At 36.9% G+C, this 22,140-nt stretch overlaps 1 protein-coding gene across 1 annotated transcript in view; it reads right to left on the bottom strand.

Annotated features, from left to right (window-relative positions):
- LOC306873308 (zeta-sarcoglycan-like) overlaps positions 1-22,140 on the bottom strand; it is a gene marked incomplete at both ends in the record, with an annotated part of 264,934 nt that overhangs the window by 125,124 nt on the left and 117,670 nt on the right. The window lies entirely within an intron of this gene.

Raw genomic sequence — 22,140 nt, 5'->3', positions numbered from 1 at the left:
TTTTCCATTCTAGACAGCATTTCACTGGACAAAACTGTATGCACCCCTGTGAACAAATTGAGTCATACCTTTTTTGGTCTGTTTTCCCAGAAGAGAAAGACTGTACAAAGACTGCCTGAATGTGTCTAAGCTACATGCGACATGCTAAAAGAATTTGTTGAGGTTAAGGTGCACACATAGGATTTAGATGGCTTTAAAGCTAATGAACTAAAAGTCACTTTTAATGACTTTAATATAATACACAATATTAAAGAGACAAGAATGCTATTCCTGGATACTGGATTTGTCCATTTAGCGCACAGTAGGGTACAGTGTGAAGCTTTAAGTTAGTAAACAAAAACATAATTACATTGCATTCTTTGTATCTTTCTCTAATTGCACAAACACACACACACACACACACACACACACACACACACACACCACACACCACACACCACACACAGAATAAATGTCTGCAGGGATTTGGCTAAACTGGCCGAGTGGCTAAAAGGGATCATGGCGGACATCCATCTCTTGAGAGGTTTGTGTTTGTGTGTGTGTGTGTGTACTAAAACTTTAATCTGGAAGTAAATCTAGATTGAAGTCTGAATAACACTGAATGTCACAATGACTAGAAAAGTAGGCTACTAAACATTGTTTTATATAATTGTATTAAATTATAAAGCTATAATTTTATTGTCTTATATGAGGCTAATTATAATTTTTATAGTTCAGTCACTCTTTTTCAGGTGGCAAAGACCTTCAACTGTAAAACTAACATGTGCAGACTACCTAACACATCAAATTTGAGGAAAACCAATAACTAGACAGAGCTTTACCTTCTAACATTTTCCAGCCTGCCAGTTTTATTCCAACTTCAGTGATTTGACTAGACAGACATTTTAGCTAATGAACTTAAATGAGTCAGCTGTTCGTTAACTAAGAAGCTGAACAAATACACTGATACATAACTGACATACTGAAGTGAGATAACAGAAATATCACAAATTAATGTACACAATCAGTTAATTACGAGTTGATTAATCAGTTGATTCATTCATTGTTGTTGCTTTTTGTCGATCATAATTATTTTATTTATTTAGTTCACATTGCAGATAGCTCCACACTTAAAGGCTGGAATACACTACACAACTTTTGCCCTGATTATTTCTCAGTTTGATATCTGGACGCAATGAAAGTCAGTCTGCAGATTTTGAGAATGATATCTAGTGTTTTAAAATTTGTTCAGATTGTAAAAGTTGTGTTGAGTATTCCAGTCTTCGCACACACTGATACAAGTGCACTACTGAACTTGACTATGACCCAGCAAATGTAAGCACATGCCAGAACAGTCACAACAAACACACACACACAGAAGATGTGGTTGAGTGTGCAGTGTGACAGGTGGCAGTTGTGTGAGACTGGTGTTAATGGCTCACCTGGCACAAGGCTCATGCCCACACATCCACACTCACTCACTCACTCACTCACTCACGCACACGCACACACACAGAGAGAGAGAGAGAGAGAGAGAGAAAGGCAGTGAGATGCCAGCTGTTACCCTGGCGACCTGCATTGCTGCAAGGATCCATGAAAAGAGAGTAATAGCAAAAGACGTTGTGTGTGCATGTGTGTCTGCAAGTGGGCTGGGCCGCCCAGAGGGGAAGCTATGGCAGGCATACTAATCAAACTCAGAGATAGAACTGGAGATCAGGATATGATACTAGCCACATATCACAAACAAATCAAATCAAATTCAATCCACAAGCAATGAACATGCACAAAAATGAACACGACTCAGGAATATGCTTCTCCCTCAGGATACTAAAACTCAGGAAATATGGAGCTGACATCCAGCACAGAAGCAGGTGGAATCACTCATAGGAATTGCGCAGAGGTTGTTTTTTTCATAGCTGAGGAAATGTAATAGAGTTCTCAGTTATATTTCATTAAAATATATAGGTGCTACAATAGTGAGGAGTATAACATACAGTAATATAGTGTTATAACCAGCCAATGCAGCATGATTTTGAGTGTGGTATTGCTTTTAAACAACAGTTTAGTAAATAAAAAGTTACTAAAGTTACATTTTTGCACCACAAACAAATATAAATGCAAAAAGAACAGCTATATATTAGATACTTTATTTTACAATTGCTTAAAGGATCACTTCCAGAATGAAAAATTCTTGACAATTTATTCATTCCCATGTCTTTCTTTTTAACTGAGGAAAACATTCCAGGATTTCTCTCTATACTCTATAGTGGACTTCAATGGTGGCCAATGGGTTAAAGGTCCAAATTGCAGTTTCAATGCAGCTTCAAAGGGCTCTACACTATCCCAGCCCAGTAATCGGTCAAAAGATAAAACAACGATATTGGATATTTTTGAAGAAAATAGTTTATTTTGCCCTGCCCTAACTTTTTGAACCAAAGTACACAGAGAACTAACCGTGCATGACCTTTCCAATGTGATTACGCAATAAGTGACGTCATGCTTGCTCTTTGCTGAGCTAGTGCAAGATGAGCATTTGTGGTCAAAACGTATATATATATATATATATATATATATATATATATATATATATATATATATATATATATATATATATTATTTTAGAAAATGACCAATCATTTCACTAGATATGACCCTTATTCCTTGGGTGGGATTGTGTCGAGCCCTTTGAAGCTGCATTGAAATTGCAATTTGGACCTTCAACCCATTGGGTGCCATTGAAGTCCAATATGTGGAGAAAAGTACTAGAATGTTTTCCTCAAAAAAAATTATTTTCAGCTGAAGAAAGAAAGACATGAATATCTTGGATGACATGAGGAGATTTTTATTCTGGAAGTGAACTAACTAATTATTCTAATGATCTGAACACATTAATCTATGATAATATTACTGAAATTAAAGTTTAAAGTCAAGTATATAATATAATGAGGGGAGTGTTTAAGAAACCCCATTTAAAACAATTATTTTGACAATTCTATTTGGTGATGCTAGGGATGCAAACATGATTCACTTTAGCTAATCTTGTTTGTGATATTTGTTCTTATAGGTAATGCATAATTTGATATGTTTAGATCTTAGACAATAACATTTTATTTGCAAAGACTTGACCAATTGTCCTGCATAAATACTAGTTTAGCATTACTGTACATGCTGTTTTTTTCAAATCTGTCTCAGAGCAAACTAATCTGAAAATTGGATGGCGTCCATACACAACAGCATGTAACATCTGGCCAGCAGCAGGTCGGCGGATTCAAACATGCAGCTGTGCCTATGTATATACAAGTGTCTGTGTATATACAAGTGTATGTGTGTTTGAGAATATACAGAAGATGTGCTGTTAAACTTCAGATCTTCTTAAATCTGATCCGCAAGGCTCCACCGGGAGAGGCACAACTCTGTGTACTTACGCTAATTAACCATGAGCACCCGAGATGAATAACCCCCAGGACCATGCTGGTTTTTACAAGACTCTATATCAGTGGAGAAAAACAACACAGCTGTTTGTGAGTTTTAATTCCTTGTATGTTAAGCTCACAAGGAAATCTAATGCAAACAGGACATTGTTTATGTTCTAATCCAACTTTCTATTGTATGTCATTCCCCAATCACAAGTGACTGTCAGATTGTTTGATCACTGTAATAGCCTTTTTTTTTTACTTAAAGTGGACCCCAAGGAACACCACTAGAAGTTGTGTGAAAATTTTAAATAAATGCTGTTGTTTTGAACTCTCTATTCATCAAAGAATCCTGAAAAATGCATCACGATTTCGATAAAAATATTAGGGAGCACAAATGATTTCAACATTCATAAGAAGAAATGTTTCTTGAGTGCTAAATCATCATATTAGAATGACTTATGAAGGATCATGTGATACTGGAAAATTGAGTAATGGCTGCTGAAAATTCAACATTTCCATCACAAGAATAAATTACATTTTAAAACAGATTAGAACAGAAAACAGTTATTTGAAATCGTAATACAATTTCATAATATTACTGAGCATAAAAGCCTTCAATCAATGAATCAATCTATTAAACTTTTAAAAATCGTACCAATTCCACATTTTTTAAAAGAAGTTTATATTTTGTGATGTCCAACTGTTTGGTACTAATACAAAACTGTTGTTGAACAACATAAGCAAAAGTGATAAAGAGCTTCTACTGGGGATGAAAATGGTTTATGGGTCTGTTTGGGTTTGGTTGGGTTTGTTCAGAAACAAGCTAGAATAGAAGGTTTTGGTTCTAATCTATTCTCTTTTAAACAGATTCCACAAATCAGACAAAAATGAGACATTTTGTGTGCTGGAGTGTGAAGATTCATATCCATCCTGTTTTACATTTGATTGTAAAACGATCCTCCCTGTTTAGAAATGGGATGAGAGTGAACCAGAGGGCCATAAACGCTAACGAACAACGCATGTAAAGACTTTGGCTTGGAGTGCCAGTGCAAAGCATTTATCACCAAATGCTGTCTGTAACAGTCCAATAAATGATGAATGATGGAAGGAGGCTTCCACAGCACCTGCTCCCCTCATAACAATGGCAACGGATTAGGACAGGGTTGAGGAAAATGGCAAAACCTGTTAGCCAGTGGGCCGAGACAGACGTATCGCAACAGAAAGAGAGACAATGGGACGGGGACGAAAGAGAGTAAGTCCATCTGTTACTACAATGGTGCTCCAAATGCTGCTCCACGGCTGATATTTACATGAGCTTATCTGGTGCAGCTCATTCCCAATACAAATCTACGAACAAGCGGCTCTGCCGGAGAAAAACACGGTAGCAACACAACAACAAATGATATGTAAATAACAATACAGCAGCAATAGGTCAGGTGGGAGCAAAGAAAGCTGGTGTTTCCATGGAAATGACAGGACGGAGAGTCCGCAGTATTGCACAGGTATGTGCACACACTTAACTCAAACGCAACACAAACTTTTCCTTTTCAACACTCGAGTTCCCACAGGAGTGAAGCAGCTCCTCATTAATAACCAATTACGAGTGCTAGAGATACAGCTTGAAACATTATGTGGCGGACACTAAAGCTAATCAGCATTCAGACAGGGTGGCTCAGGAGTACGCCTGAAGCAGCTCAGGCATTCACGGATTGGTTCGCAGTGTATACAGGGCAGTTCCAACTACAGGCTGGGGAATATGCTTTTCAGTTTGTCATGGAGGGCTTTTGATGGGACTATGGAGAGTCTTGACTTTTAGGTAAAATTATGCACATCCTTCTGAAAACAAAATGTTCTTGTAAGTTTCTTGGCATTAGACATAATGTATTAGACAAAGTTTTGAAAGGGTGTAATCCAGAAATGGCACGTCGTTGGGCTTCTAAACAGTCGGGTTTGTTTTAACCTGTTAACTGTCGGTTCCACTTTTTGAGTATAGGCCTGAAAATGACATTTCCAACTTAAATTGTTATACATTTTGAATGGTTTGGAGCAGATACTTAAGGTTGGTCTCTTTTTAAAGAAGACACTTAGAAGATTATTGTAGAGGTGAAAATTCTAAAAAATTATATTACAAAAAAGTTATGGAAGTTTAAGTTTATGAAAATATAAAATGTAAAAATTGTAATATTTATATTTTATGTAAAATATATATTTTACATAAAATATAAATATTAAAAATTTTACATAACATGTTTTACTCTAAAACTGCTAGAAAATCAAAACCCAAAATCTGAAAAAGTTGTGTTCCAAATTTGAGGTTGATATCTCAAAAAAATGAGCTTTCAGTGAAATTTAGTTTGGGCGTAGTACCAAGCTTTTCCACTAGATGACCATCAAACCCCATTAGTAACCATATAAGGGCGGCTCTATTTCCATATATGGTTTGAGTGATCTGAAACATGTTTTTTCCATTCTTTTCTCAATATTTATGACGTAGACATCACATTCAGAAGTATTAAGGGTGGTATGGTGGTATTTGATTTCAATTCATCCTCTAAAAAAACACATAAAAGACATGCAACAAGAACCCTGGACGTACGTTATAGTTCACGCTGCATCAAATATTGAGAACCTATTGTTTTTACTTTATATTCCAAACACTTTTAGACCTTTTTTTTTCTCAAAAAATAGAATTAATTTTATCTTTTGAACACTTGACATCAACATGAATGGAGATTTTTCATGGATTTTATGTATGTATCACTATTTCAAAGTAAAGATCAGAACTCTCTCTCTGACTGATGAGTACTCTTCTTACAAATGAACAAATTACAGTTGCCCTGTAAAAAATCAGTCACCAAATATGAAAACTAGAGTCTTTAAGCTTTCAAACGATATATAGTTTGTCAAGATTGCTTTTGGTTCAGACTAAGCTATTACTGTTTAAATCATATAATGGCAAGTGGGCCCACCGGTGGGCCCGTGACAGTTAACAGGTTTTAAGGCCTTTGTAAGTCTCTTTGAAGAACCAGCGGGATCTTTGTAGTGTGTTTGCATGCAACTGGGAGGGAAGGCCTGTGTACAAAACCCTGCGTGTTTCCATTTGCGTGTTATGTGTTGTGTTGTTCCTTCCTCCAGAGGAGTTTGGGAGCATATGGACCAGTTCATTAGAACTAATGTGCTATAATAGTACGTTGCTCACGAGGCTTTTGCACAAAGCGTTGCCAGTGATAACAAAGCAATCATTTCTAACAAGCCGCATTAGCATAGAATCAGCTGTGAGAATCCCAGCGGTGAGCTAGTCATCCCTGCTTTCTACAACAAAGATCCCTTTCAGAGGGTAAAACTATGAAGCAAGAAAAGTGCAGGTCTTTCTTAGCTCCTCTCATCTCCGTGTTTCATTACCTCGCTTGTCACAATGGTCCCATTAGCAATCTCAAGTGATCTGAACAATGCCAAACAGGTTCTAAATTGTGATTTGATCAAACTAGGATTGTTCACCCCAAAATTAACTAACGATCACAATGTTCCAAACCTGTATGCATTAATTTCTTCTACTGAATATAAAATAATATATTTTGGAAAATGTTTTTGTCTATACAGCGAAAGTCAGTGGGTTCCAATGTTGTTTCTGGCTCAATGGACTTTCACTGTATGGACTAAAATAGTTTAAATGTTATTTAAAACACAAAATGACAGAATTTATTATTATTATTATTATTATTTATTTTTATTTTTTTTGCATGACCATCCTTTAAAATTTAAGGACATTCAAGGCTGCATTATTAATCAAAATAATCGCAATATGTCCACAAAAATAAAAGCTTGATGGTTTTACATTTGAAAATGAAAAAATTAAGACAGTCATAAATGTTACTATTGAAAGAGTACAGTTGTACTATGAAATAATAATAATAATAATAATGTTTATGTTATTGTTTGATTGTCTTATATACAGTTATAGATTTGTTTTATTTTATAGTGAAATATTCCAATAATAATAGTTTTATTTAGTAATCATCTTCATCATCGTCATACAAATATCATAATTATTAGATACACATGCATCAACAAAACACTGTTCTGGTAACCTTGTTTTGGAGGATTCCGTTAAGCCTTGGTTATCCTCACAGGTATTTGACATCTGTGGCTTTTGTAATTTTCACAAGTAATTTAAAGTATTAAAACTACTGTATATTTACCATTTGTGTGTTATGTTGCATTTTTTTTTAATTAATTCTAATGTTGTTCAAGCAAGTGCTTTTGTATTTATAAAATGTTATTTTATATTAAATTAATGCATGAATTTAAATAACTGTGCACTTGACTGAGAAATGTCACACACTGCCCTAGGCACAAAAATGTCTAATTCCAGGTTTATCATGGAAATTCATATTTTTGTGCAGTTATAATTATTTTTAAAAAATCATGTGATAACATCCATATATAATCAAGGCTTTTTCAGATTGTTTTGAAATAAGGTCAAAACATCCCTGGAGTGACACTCTGGTGGTGCACCGAATGCCCCAGACTGGACCCAACTAAAATTTCAAGATCAGTGAGGCATGGCTCAGGCAATCCACTTCATCCCACTCACCTGTGGATATGGATAGTGATTTTGAGACAGATGAGAGCTGAGGACATGCAGCCTGCGAAAATGCTGTCAACCTGCAAATCTCCATATACATGCAAGAGCCATTTCCCAGTGATTATACTGAGTTGATGGGCCCATCCGGAGAGACATGAGGAGAAAGGGAGGGGCAGCTGGAGCCCCGCTGGGTGAATTCTAATCAAGCCGACCCTTAATCACTAGGTGTGAATGAGGAGTGGGTTTCGTTAAAAGTTGAGGTCTCTTACTAGTATTGCACTGGGATTGATTGCAGGAGAGATTTACAGCCGCACCGAAGCACCTTTTTACTCGTAGCCCGCCATAAACCACAGCAGAGCCGCTGAGAAGCCATGGCAACAGGAGTCCAGCACGTACGCACATCCCACCGACCGCAGCTCCAACTGGGAGAGAAAAGGATCAGAGCGGAACAGAGAGAGAAACAGGAGGAATAGACACAACCAAGAGTTTGCAAAGGAAGCCAGCAATTAACTGTAGCAAAAAGGGACGCCCTCACTTTCGTCCAAATGCTTTGCAATTCGTTTTGATGATGTCTTGCTGAACATTTTGTACATCCCGTTTTTCCCAGACCATGAATAAATTATAAGTCCGCTTTTTAAGAGATATGCATCAACAGATTCAAGACAGCAGTGGTGCAGAAGAGCAAAAGCAGATCCAGAAGGACTGTGAAGGTGCTGTAATCACAGAATCAACCTAATGTATTCTGCCTTCAACAAGATAAACATTCTTTGGGGATCACCTATGAACACTTATATGGTGTGCATTCCTCCTGGGGTGGTGCTGCTCTTCTCTCTAGAAATATGGCACATAGTCTTAAAGTTCGTACTTGACTAACTGGGGCCCAGGTCAGGAAGCAGACAAACTGGGTAAACCAACCATCTGATAGCCGCCTTACGTCACAGAAGTCAGTTAATGCTCAGCACATAGAGACTCCTTCACCCAGATATCACACTATAGAGACTGTGTCTGTTCCCCGAACTAGAAAATACAGAAAACGTCCAAACCAAATTAAGAGTAACAATTTAACTGATGTTTAACAAATAAAAAGTGTTTACAATACAGAGAAACAATTGATAAAGCTTGGCTTACTGAATATCAGGTCCCTTTCTACAAAAGCACTTTTTGTAAATGATTTGATCAATGATAATAATCTAGATTTGCTCTGTTTGACAGAAGCATGGCTAAACCAGATGAATACATTACTTTAAATGAGTCCACCCCCCAAGATTACTGCTATAAAAATTAGCCACGTCCGAAAGGTAAAGGGGGAGGTGTTGCTACAATTTATAGCAATATTCTCAGTATTTCTCAGATGGCAGGCTTTAAGTATAACTCGTTTGAAGTTATGGTGCTGTGTATAACATTATCTAGAGAAACACGTGTTAGTGATAAATCCCCTATGATGTTTGTACTGGCTACTGTATACAGGCCACCAGGGAACCATACAGACTTTATTAAAGAATTTGCTGATTTTCTATTTGAGTTAGTACTGGCTGCAGATAATTAATTGTTAATTGTAATTGTCTTAATTGTTGGCGATTTTAATATCCATGTCGATAATGAAAAAGTTGCATTAGGATCAGCATTCATAGACATTCTGAACTCTATTGGGGTTAGACAACACATTTCCAGACCTACTCATTGTCGAAATCATACTCTAGATTTAATACTGTCATATGGAATTGATGTTTGTGGTGTTGAAATTCTGCAGCAAAGCGATGATATCTCAGATCATTATCTAGTCTTGTGTAAACTCCATGTAGCTAAATCTGTAAATTCTACACCTTGTTACAAGTATGGTAGAACCATCACCTCTACCACAAAAGACTGCTTTGTAAATAATCTTCCTGATTTATCTCAATTCCTCAGCATATCCAACAGCGCAGAAAAACTTGATGATGTAACAGAAACTATGGACTCTCTCTTTTCTAGCACTTTAGATACAGTTGCTCCTTTACGCTTAAGGAAGATAAAAGAAAACAATCAGACTCTGTGGTATAATAAGCACACTCGCACCTTAAAGAGAGCAGCCCGGAAAATGGAGCGCAGATGGAGGTAAACAAAACTAGAGGTATTTCGTATAGCCTGGCGGGAAAATACCCTATTCTACAGAAAAGCATTAAAAACTGCTAGATCTGATTACTTTTCGTCTCTTCTAGAAGAAAACAAACATAACCCCCGGTATTTATTCAATACAGTCACTAAATTAACGAAAAATAAAGCATCAACAGGTGTTGGCATTTCCCAAAAGCACAGCAGTAATGACTTTATGAACTACCTTACTTCCAAGATCGATTGTATCAGAGATAAAATTGTAACCATGCAGCCGTCAGTTACAATATCGCATCAGATAGTGCACTATAGACCCCTTGAGGAACAATTTCACTCATTCTCTACTATAGGAGAGGAAGAATTTTATAAATTTGTTAAATCATCTAAACCAACAACATGTATGTTAGACCCTATTCCATCTAAACTACTAAAAGAGCTGCTTCCAGAAGTCATTGATGAATTAATAATAGCCAATAGAGGATCTCTGTCATTAGGATATGTCCCCAAAACCTTCAAATTGGCTGTTATTAAGCCTCTCATTAAAAAAACACAACTTGACCCCAAAGATTTAGTTAATTACAAACCGATCTCAAATCTCCCTTTTCTGTCAAAGATACTAGAAAAGGTAGTATCCTCGAATATAGTAATTATATTCCTTCTTAGAGAAAAATAGTATTTGTAAAGGAATTCCAGTCAGGATTTAGACCGTATCATAGTACTGAGACTGCTCTCATTAGAGTTACAAATGACCTGCTTCTATCATCTGTCCGTGGTTGTATCTCTTTATTAGTTCTACTGGATCTTAGCACTGCGTTCGACACTATCGACCACAACATTCTTTTAAATAGACTAGAACACTTTGTTGGCATTAGTGGAAGTGCATTAGCATGGTTCAAATCGTACTTATCTGAACGCCATCAGTTCGTAGCAGTGAATGAAGAGGTATCATATCGATCGCAAGTGCAGTACGGAGTACCTCAAGGCTCAGTACTAAGGCCGTTACTTTTCACGCTTTACATGTTACCCTTGGGAGATATTATGAGGAGACATGGTGTTAGTTCTCACTGTTATGCTGATGATACTCAGCTCTATATTTCTTGATCAACAAATTACAGTTGGTCCAAAATGCAGCAGCTAGAGTCTTTACTAGAACCAGGAAGTACGACCATATTAGCCCGGTTCTGTCAACAATGCATTGGCTCCCCATCAAACATCGTATAGATTTTAAAATCTTGTTAATTACTTATGAAGCACTGAATGGCTTAGCTCCTCAGTACTTGAGCGAGCTCTTATCACATTATAGTCCTCCACATCTGCTGCGTTCTCAAAACTCTGGCCATTTGATAATACCTAGAATATCAAAATCGACTGTGGGCGGCAGATCCTTTTCCTATTTAGCACCCAAACTCTGGAACAACCTACCTAATACTGTTCGGGAGGCAGACACACTCTGTCAGTTTAAATCTAGATTAAAGACACATTTCTTTAACCTGGCTTACACATTACACACTAATACACTTCTATTATTCAAATCCATTAAAGGATTGTTAGGCTGCATTAATTAGATCCACCGGAACCGGGAACACTCCCCATAACACATGATGTACTTGTTACATCATAAGAAGAATGGCATCTACGCTAATATTTGTCTGTTTCTATTCTGTTTCTCAGTCCGTGTCCGGATCAGATGGTGGATCGGCACCGGGAGATGATGTATGTGGCCCTGATCGGCGGTGGAGGCCGGACACCTGGATGAGCCCCGGGGACATATCCCCAGTCACCGTAGCCACCCGATCCGGTCCGTATCCAGCCCAGATGGTCACTGCAGTCACCAGATCCAGTCCGTATCCAGATCAGATGGTGGATCAGCACCCACAGACAACCTCTACAGCCCTGAACGTCAGCAGAGACCAGGACACCGAGATGAGCGCCAGAGACAGATCCCCAGTGAGGACCACGCCACTTAGACAGCCATCGGGAAAGACCACTGGAACCAGTTGAGCCCTTACAATCTGACTTTGCTGCAGTTGGAATTGAAGTGCTGGTTCGTTTGGCCAGAGGAGAACTGCCCCCCCCCCCCCCCCCCCCCCCCCCGACTGAGCCTGGTTTCTCCCAAGGTTTTTTTTCTCCATTCTGTCACCGATGGAGTTTTGGTTCCTTGCCGGTGTCGCCTCTGGCTTGCTTAGTTGGGGACACTTCATTTCCAGCGATATCGTCGACCTGATTGCAAAGACACCATTTAAACTGAACTGAGCTGGATGATGACATCACTGAATTCAATAATGAAATGCCTTTAACTGAAAATCTTTTTTTTATCTTTTCATTTTACATTATTGACACACTATTTTCTTTTTTTTATATTGTGCAGTTGCTTTGACACAATTTACATTGTTAAAAGCGCTATATAAATAAAGGTGACTTGACTTGACTTATTGCACATCAGAGCCCTTTAAAGATAATGAATTACACTGTGCACACATTAACACCTTGCTCTTGGTCTCAACTCTGCCTTAAATCTATCTATATTTATTTATTTAGTTATTTAGCAGATGCTTTTATCCAAAGCGACTTACAAATGAGGACATAAAAAGCAATCAAAACCAACAAAAGAGCAACAACGTGCAAGTGCTATTACAAGTCTTGGTTAGCCTAACACAGTACAGATAATTTTTTACAGACATTTTTTTTTTTTTTATTATTTAAATAAAAAGACATAGATAAAATAAAATTAGAATAGAGAGTGCTAGAGTTAGAGGGTCAAGTAAAGATGGAACAGATGAGTTTTTAGCCGTTTCTTGAAGATGGGTAAGGATTCGGCTGCTCTGATTGAGTTGGGCAGGTCATTCCACCAGATGGGAACAGTTAATGAAAAAGTCAGTGAAAGTGTTTTTTTTGCGTCTTTGGGATGGCACAATAATGCATTGTTCACTTGAAGAACGCAAGCTTCTAGAGGGCACATAAGTCTGAAGTAATGAATTTAGGTAAAGGGGTGCAGAGCCAGTGGTGATTCTGTAGGCAAACATTAATGCCTTGAATTTAATGTGAGCCGCTATTGGTAGCCAGTGCAAACTGATGAACAGAGGTGTGACGTGCGTTCTTTTCGGCTCATTAAAGATTAATCTTGCAGTGGCATTTTGGATTAATTGTAGAGGTTTAATAGAATTGTCTGGAAGACCTGCCAAGAGAGCATTGCAATAGTCAAGTCTGGACAGAACAAGAGCCTGAACAAGGAGTTGTGTTGCATGTTCTGAGAGAAAGGGCCTGATCTTCTTAATATTGTATAATGCAAATCTGCAGGACCGGGCAGTTTTAGCAATGTGTTCTGAGAAATTCAGCTTATCATCAATCACAACTCCAAAGTTTCTGGCTGTTTTTTAAAGAGTTATGGTAGATGAGCCTAACTGGAAGGTGAGATTGTGATGAAGCGATGGGTTAGCTGAAAATATACTATATACGATATACTAGTAGTACAATAGGAACACACATAATTGTTGACAGATCCTTGTTTTAAAGGCGTAGTCCATCCAAAAAAAGTTAATTCTATCCTTATTTATTCCCTTCATGTTGTTCTAAACCTGTATAACTTCTGTGCAACAACAAACCTTTTTTTGTCATAAGACGAATATGAATGAAGGCTGGGGCTGAAGGGTTTAAAAAAAAAAAGACCATACAACATCAAAAGTGGTCCATACAAATTGCACACTATATTCCAAAACTTCTGAAGCCATAAATATCTTTGTGCGTTATTCACATTATTCACTCACTTAAATTTTCACAATGGGTTCCTGAACAGTGAGCTGAATTCATGAACAAGTCATTCAGAAGAGTTAGGTGGAATTGGTCACCTGATTCATTTAAATAGAACAATTTAAATCATGATTCGCTCACAAATTGGATATCAGAACTTCAGGAACTTTTCATCAAAGAGCCAGGAAGGGCCCCTTTATCTGCTGATTCACTGAAAAGATTTAACTTAAAGAAGCACTGATTCAAAACTCAAATGTCAATATTTCACTCAAGAACTATCTTCAAAGAGCCAAGATGAACTCTTTTATCGGTCCAATTCATGAATGAATCATTCATTCATACTAGTTTTGTGAACTGGATCAGCTGATTCACTGAAAAGATTTCACTCAAAGCAGCACTGATTCACAAATCAAACATCAAAACTTCACTCATGAATCAGTTGATCTTCAAAGAGCCAAGAAAAGCTCTTTTATCAGTCAATTCAAACCAGTTTTGTCAACGATTTTCAGATGAACCATTTCTTTACAAATTGGACATCAGTACTTCACTCATGAACTTTCACTTTATAACAAAAATTCACCTTGTCTTTTTTTCCACAGAAAAAAAACAGTCAGAATTTAAATTTTAGGGTGAACTATTCCTTTAACTCCAAAGGATACAGTGGGGAACTCTGATGTATTTTTGATCACCTGGCATGCTGAAGTTAGAGTTCCACCACTATGGCCATTTGTCGAGGGAGGCTGTTATCTCTATGGTAACTGTAATGGAGGAAGAAGCACTAATTTGCAGGTTTGTTACATATCATTCATCCATAGCACAACTCTCCAGATGCTCGCCCATACACCAGTGGCCTAAAAATGTCATTTTTCAGCCTGAGAGGAATCTGAAAATTAGGCCCCACTTTTGAGGCATCCAAAGAAAGCCTGATCCGACTGATTGCTGTATGTCTGTCTAATGCGCCTGACTCATCAGCAACTAGATATTCAACCTTTCACACAGACACAAGTGCCTGTCAGGATCTGAGGATGACTGATCATAAAAAGAGAGCCAGAAGATTGGAAAAAGAGTGGGGACAGGATTGAAATGGCGCTAGTTATTGAAGTTCACTCATGATTGAAGTATCTAGCCTCGGTTTGCGAATTACGCTCCTTTCTATCACTGATTGCTTATTTGGACTACTGTGTATCTAAACATGCTTTTTAAGCCTGCTTGGAAAGACTTGGGGATGACAATTAACCTTGACTGTAAAGTTATTTTATCTTTAGCTGTTGTAGCCATGGCCCCACTAAAGTAAATGAACCTTAGCCAAGCTCTCCTTTGTCTAGCAGCCGTATTATCCCCTCTACAGTATATGGAGTAAAGAGTAATTAGAGTTAATGTTGAAAAGTAGACTCTCTTTTCACACAACGCTCTAATGATACCATAGTCAAACTGTCAGGAAATTTACACATGGCTATTCGTGGTGACTAATGGCATGGGCCTGCAAGAATCAATGAGGATCTTGTGAACTGGGATGAGATTTGTTCTTTGCGGTTGGTGACTCGGTTTTCAATTTTCTTTGACTTTACAAGAAGAGGAACTAAAGAACGTTTTAATAAGTGTGTATACATGAAAGATAAATGGTTTACTTTGTGGTCGTGTCCGACACCTGATCAATAGGGTAGTGTCTAATGAAAATGTCATGCAAATTGTTGATTTAGCTTTGTCTGGCAGTAATTAATGAGTATATTGATAATTAGCATGCTGTCGACACCATGCAAAACAAGCCCTTTGATCCAGCTTAATAGCCATTATATAATTTAGCGAACACTTCATCTGGTGCAGCACGTCTGGTAGTAACAGGAAACTACATCAGTACAGGCTAAGTGGGTGACATGTTGTCGTCACGTACGCTTAGTAAGAGCACACAAACACTTAAGATATAAATAACTTTATGCCAACCTACACTGAAAAAAAAGTGGTACTTTCTTCACTGAAAATATTAAACAATTCTACATTCGTATTCAATTCAAGCATGCACATAGAAATGAAAATCATAACTTTTAAGGTAAATATTATCTTTTGATATTTACAATTACATATAGTTAGAAATGCTATATACTTAATATATGTATTAACACATTTGCAAGTAAAAAATCGACATAGCTGCATGCTGCTGGTGCTCCCAGCATGCACCCGGGCATGAATAATTAATAAGGCCGCATGTTTTCACTGTTTGCCAGTTTCACTGTTGCTGTTGATTTTATCATGTTTAGTATCTTGCTGTTTTATGACGTCTAGGGTTTAAAATTACCTATTTGTGCTCAAAAAATAGCCATTGATTGTTACCATTATCATATCTTAAGTGTGTGTGTTTGCAGTTTCTTGTTTCCTTAGATGTTAGAGAGTGCAATTTAGCCACAGCATTGGGTTGTTTAAACATGTCTTAAAGGAAAATCTATATTTATGCAAAACACATGTAACATTTAACATTTGCGTATATTGTTCTTTTAAGCATTTAAGCATTACCTTTTAAAATTAAAATCAACCCCTTCTTACTTTTTTTATTGTATGTGCCTGGTCTTATAGTGAACATTCAAGTGCAGTGTTACAAATCTTTTACTACCTGGATCCATTTTGATATGCAACTCACACTTTTCACTTTCCAATAATTTCCCAATGGATAACCCCATTTTGAATATTGTTGAAAACCTACATTTTTACTTGTTGCCTTTTTCCTGTTTTAAACATGTCCAATTTTTGAAGTCAAAAATACAGGGCTCACTTTAATAGAAAGAAGGTGCTTCAGGCACAGAGGATGAGTTGAGAGGAGATTTCCAGGCATGCCAAGAGCTGGGAGAAGGTAGACATTAGTAGAAAAACAAATTCCCAGGTATTCTGGTAATAAAGGACTTATGTGACCATTTGGAAGAAAAAAGGGCAAAAGAACACACGTAGACCCAAAAACAGTATCAACAACTACAAAAATACAGAGTTAAAGCTGCTTTAAAAACGCTTTGTAGACACTTGGTTTTTGTTTATTTTTGGAAAGACATTTTAGAGGTAACAACCTCCCTCAAGTATACTCTCTGTAAGTGAAATTCATTGAGCTGGTGCTGAGAGTGTGCCGTCCATTGGGAACTTTTTTGGCACTGAACTTTATCTGTTCACTTATATGAGAAAGCTAACCTGTTATACAGTACATCCCAACTCTCATGTCACACACTGAATTCTGAACAGATTGAGGAGTGAAAGAGACTTCATCTCAATTGGAGTTTTAACCTTGATCTGCTCAATTTAGATTATGTATAACCATACGAATTCATCTACGATTGCATATTCATTTCTAATGTGTGCACAGTATTGTTGCAAACTCCAAATAGTACAAAACACTCTGGAATGAATACAATGTATAATGTACAAGAAACTGTTATTTTCCTAAGTTGCCATACCTGCCATACCTCATACAATGCATTTAAAACCATCACATATATACTCGCTTGGTCTTATTCACATATCGTGTGTAAACCCAAATGATTTCATGAAGATTAAAAAAAAAAATGGAATTAAATCCAAATCTACCCAGTTACATAAATCTATTCCAAAAATAATTCTTTAAAATCCTACATAAACTGTGTAACATTGGCTTGTTCCTGCTTACAAGGGTTAATTCACATCTTGAAGAGGTTCACAAACATATATAAACACATCACAAAGCACATAAAAAATGACTGGTATGACTAGCTCTAATTCAGATACTGACACGTAAACAAACTGAAGACAGATCTGGAGTCACTCTAAAATCCTTCCCATTATTGACTTTGAGCTCTTAAAGGAACTACCCACAATCCTCTTCTCCCTCCCAGCACAATAAATCTACCTTGTTAAAGATAGCACGGCCCATGACAATCATATTATTCCTTATCAACGATTCAAACTCTGGAAGAACCACACAGAGTGATGAGCTATAGATCTCCGTCATATCCAGCGTTCATTGCCCTACATATACCTGCTCAAGGATATTTGCCTAATGAAACCAACACCTGCACATAACGATCGGATGGCCTCGGACATAAAACCCGAGCAAATGTGACTGTACTGCTATATGATGCGGGCAAACATTGAAAATACACTCGTCATATTGTCTACTTGTCGAGAGACCAATTATAGAAATACAGCAAATCAATGAGAGTAAATGGAAGAGCGAGACGAGGGGATGGAGAGGTGAGGGGTTGGCCCCAAAGGAAAGCAGCTTACACATACCAACGTTTCATCCCCTCATATCACACATTATTGCTGCATTGATTTGTTGTCATTAGCGATGTTCGCATTCAGCTGTTTTCTTTAGAGTGTGCATCAGTGTGTGTGTGTTGTTCCGCACAGGTAGGAAATTAAATACTCAAATCTCAATGAATTCAGATGGAAAACACTGACCTGGGAGAAGTTAGGAAGGCCTGATTTGCTCGCACACTTTTCTTTCTTCTCTCATGCTTCCTCCTCTCCCTCTCTCTCTCTGGGAGTCATTAACATCCATAAGAACTCCATTAACGATACTGATAACCCTCTGCATCATAGAGACAGCTAGAGTGCAGCACCCCACTGACACGAACACACACACACACACAAACGAGTGTGTGTGTTTGAGTGTGTTAACTTCTTATCTTTAAACAGCTCTCGCTGCATCAGCCCAACACAACAGTACTAACAAATGCAAACAGTAATTTGCTTTACTTTGGTGTTTATTCATTATTTTTGTGGCAACAATGGTTATAGTTTTTGTGAATATACTGTTGCAAAAAAGAAATGTCACTCTCAGGCAGAACAACAGCAAAATTGCTTGTGTAACATTTCTTATTTATGAATATAGAATATATGAATATGACATAGGTTAAAAATGTGAAAATTATGAATAAAAATATAATAATATCATATATAATGGTGATGAATTATAAAAACAATGTTTTCACGGACAAAGTTTAAGAAAACAAGATGTCAGTATTGAGTAACTTTTTGGGGGAAAATAGTTCAGAAACAAAATCATAGCTAAAGGAATTATGCAAGTGGTAACATTTGGTGTTTTGTACCTGAAAAAAAAAAAATCTGTTTTGAACAATCAGTTGAGTGAAAGATTCAGTGAATCACTTATAAAGAAAGTCATTTGTTTTGTTAATGAATGAATCAATAATAAATGATTTATGACTCGCTCACACACTTTTGCCTTTGTAATATTGCTTATATAGAACCAAGATGTATGATATGAAACATGATTATTTTAATGATGATTATAAATGAAATATGAAACAATAAATTATAAAATAAATGCTATTAAAGTAAATGTTGATATTGAGTAGGTTAACTTTTACATACAATATTAGCTGTTACATTAACACTTTTTTTGCGCTGCCAACAAAAATAGCTCCTAAATGAAATTGTAGCAGAAATAACGGTTTCCATTTGTGAGCAGTAGTGGTGTTTTGTTCCTGAATTAATAAATGTTTTGAGCAAATGAGTTGAGTGAATGTTTCAATTAATCACTCATAAGGAAAATCAGTTGTTTAGCTTCTGAATGAATCAACAGTATTAAATGAATGTGTTTAATTATTAATGCCCCACTAATACAGACAGCCACTTGATGCCTGATGGCCGACTGAGAAAATATAGACACTGTAGTATGTGCAAAATATAAGTTTCTCATAAAAGTAATATTACAGTCGCACTCATACTTTTGGTCTACTGTATATAATCACACATTAATTCCCACGTAGTTCATAGGCTACTGTGGTTATTATGACTAAATCAACCAAACCGCCGTGGGTTACACACACACACAAAAAAAGTAATATTGAGGGCTAGATCAGTTTGAAAAAAAACTTTTTAAATTAACAACAGCATATTTTCACTTTTTAGAGTGTAACACTGTACTTTTTGGACCTTTTATGTTAGTCAGAGAGACAGAGAGAGAAAAAATAAAGTGCAAAATGGGACTGGGAGTGCTTTGAGGTGATTGGTTCTTGCATTTGTAATTCCATCGTATGAATAATTTCTCGCCTGCTCTCCGAAATCACGCTGAGTTGGGTTTTGCTCACCGAGACTGAGAAAAAAAAAAATGGGTACTTGTCCTTTATAGACCGGTACACATGTGGGTTGTTCTCAACTATAAAACAGCATTTAAAAACAGCTTGACTTCATATAATAGAATACCTTCTGTAGATATTCTATGCTGACAGCAGTCCTTGGCATATTGGTTTACCAGCAGCAGTTATTACGTGAAGGCATGCATGTCCTCCATTAAAACAGTGGGCGGAATTGCTCTTTTCTGCAGACATGTAAAAGCCATGTTTTTCTCTCCTGTGGGAAAGTTCAGTAAGGTGTGCGGAGACAGCCTGTCACTGAGAGAGCTCAGCCCTATAAAATCTGTGTGTGTGAGTGAGACAAGGTGAAAAAACAAGGCTTAGCCCCCCATTGTGGGTGCATAGAGGCAGCTAGTTACTGTATTCTATTGTGCCGCAGGGCTTTTGAAGAGGCTGTTAGCAGCCTTGGCTAGTTTATGCTTTTCCTGCCCCTTGGCACTCAACACTGTCATGATATGGGCAAGCAATGATGCCTGTATACGTGTATGTGTGCTTCTATTTCCATTTCCCTTGCTCAGACACACATACACTGGATGACACTAGGTGACTGTGACACCTTGTCCTGATTATTCTCTAGCTGTGGAGAAACATCGGAGGCTGAAATGACTCAGGTGCATTTGAAATACCATAGGCCTTATTTTTGGTTAATCTCAACGACATTACAGGTGAAAACAACCAATAACGAATGGGTCATTGCCTTCTTAATAAAAACAAAGCTGAGATGAAAATGACAGAAAAACACAGCAAGTTAACACTGTAGTTAAGGAATGCAACTGGTTCATATAATTAATTCATATTTAGCCATGTCTGGGATTGACCTGCTTGAGGTGCATGAGCTGACTTCACTAGCAGGTTAAATAGTACACCCAAATGCAACCTACACATGTAGGAATAATTAGATATATACGCAATACAAACATATTACCGCTTACTCTTATACACAAGTAAAGCATTAAAAGATGGATTACATTGATCAAAAGTAACATTAAAGACTGCACCCCCTCAAAAAAAAAATCAGTTATTTCAAACTTTCTATTCATCAAATAAAAAAATAAATAAAAATTACAGTTTAAAAAAATATATAAAATAATAAAAAAAAAACAGCACAAGTGTTTTCAATTCTGATTATAATGAGACGTGTTTTTAAAGGGACAGTTCACCCAAAGTTGACAATTCTGTCATCACTTTCTCACCCTTAAGTAGTTCCAAACCTGTATGATTTTTATTCTATTTTTAATACAAAGGAAGATATTTTGAAGAAAGTTTGTAACCAGGCTGTTTTGGGGCACCATAGTACACTTCCATAGTAGGACAAAAAAAATGCTATGGAAGTCAATGGTGCCCCAGAACTGCTCTGTTTCCCACAGAAATTTCCACAGAATATTCTTCAGAATATCTTCCTTTGTGTTCAGCAGAACAAAGACATTAATACAGGTTTGGAACTACTTGAGGGTGAGTAAATGATGACAGAATTTTCATTTTTGGGTGAACTATACCTTTAAGCCCCAAATCAGCATATTACTGGTGTAATATGATGGCGGCTTTGCAATTACATTAATAAATTGCATTTTAAAAATATGTTAAAATAGAAAAGAGATATTTTAAATTGTAATTAATATTTTACAATATTATATTTTGATCAAATAAATGCATCCTTGGTAAGCATCAGAAGCATCTATCAAAAATATTTAAGGAATCTTACCAACCCTAAACTTCTGAATGGTAATTTAAGCAAAATTAATAAATATGACAATGTAATATCTATGAAACTTAAAGGGCATTTTTGTCATGGACAAAAAAAAAAAAAACAAAGTGTAAAAAAAAAAGAATGTTGGCCTTATCCCTAATCCATCGCACATACATGTAGACTAAATAACCAGTGTCAACAACCCCAATCCTTCCTGTTGGGCTATTTCAATATAATATCATCATGCCAGCTGGTAAAAGTGATGCCTTTCTGCCTGAGAAATATTCCCCCATTATTCTCCATGCAGCTCTTAAATAAGCACGTTCACGCTAACCACAGAGCTCAGCAGTGTCATTTCCACATCAACTGAGAGTTGTGTGGACAGAGCTCTTTACACACAACCATACTCTCCAATAATACACGGGAGGAGAAGAGACGGGATTTCTGATTTCCATGCCACTTCACAAGCACATTCACTCAAACACTCAAAAACAACATGTCTAGATAAGTACAGGTTACTGCGCT

This window comes from Barbus barbus (assembly GCF_936440315.1).
Source record: "Barbus barbus genome assembly, chromosome: 7".
Lineage (NCBI taxonomy): Eukaryota > Metazoa > Chordata > Actinopteri > Cypriniformes > Cyprinidae > Barbus > Barbus barbus.
This window is presented reverse-complemented; position numbering and strand designations above follow the sequence as displayed.